Raw genomic sequence first — 725 nt, forward strand, 5'->3', positions numbered from 1 at the left:
CCAGCTCCTTCCTAAGGCTATCCCGGAGCCCCACCCTAAGTGGCCTCCTCATTAGCATAAACTCAAGGGCTCATTATGAATAACAAAACACTCTCCTATCAGGAAATTCCAAGAGTCTTAGCCGCCCTGCAGCAGGAACTGAGGACAAAGACCAAATATATTTTTGTATTATACCACACATATAAACAAAGATGAAAATTACCTCCTGGGAGTTAAGAGCCAAAGCTTTCTTCTAAGAAGCCAAGACCAGAGAGTCTGCCTTTGGAATGAGCAGTCCTGGAGGATCTAACAGATGGCCTCCAAAGAACAAAGTTTGAAGTACATTAGACTGTTTTTGGTAGTCTAGGGAAGCCTCCTAAAGGAAAAACGTTCCCCTCCTGGTTAAAAGAGAAATACATTTTTTTAATGTTAACATTTTAAAGGTTCAATGGTTTTTTATTTAATGGAGAACTGACAGCGAGGTAAAGTTTTATTACCTGTGTTATTTATTGAATTTTCTTTCTCCTGGTATGGGAAAGTAAAACCTTTATATCCTGAAATGAGTCATCTATTGGTTGTAATGGAGCTGGAACACCACTGTTTATTTCTGTCCTTAGGCATTGTGTCAGGATAGGTTGGGTTTTGCCATCCCAAGATAAAGCTAATAAAATTAAAGTTCATTTCTCATACTAGAAGTCTACCCAGGGTTCGCAAGGCGCTCTGCTCATGGCTATGGCTCAGGTCCT

This window comes from Myotis yumanensis, unplaced genomic scaffold, assembly GCF_028538775.1.
Source record: "Myotis yumanensis isolate MYYU_CA2020_CCGP unplaced genomic scaffold, mMyoYum1.0.hap1 SCAF_1, whole genome shotgun sequence".
NCBI classification, from domain to species: domain Eukaryota; kingdom Metazoa; phylum Chordata; class Mammalia; order Chiroptera; family Vespertilionidae; genus Myotis; species Myotis yumanensis.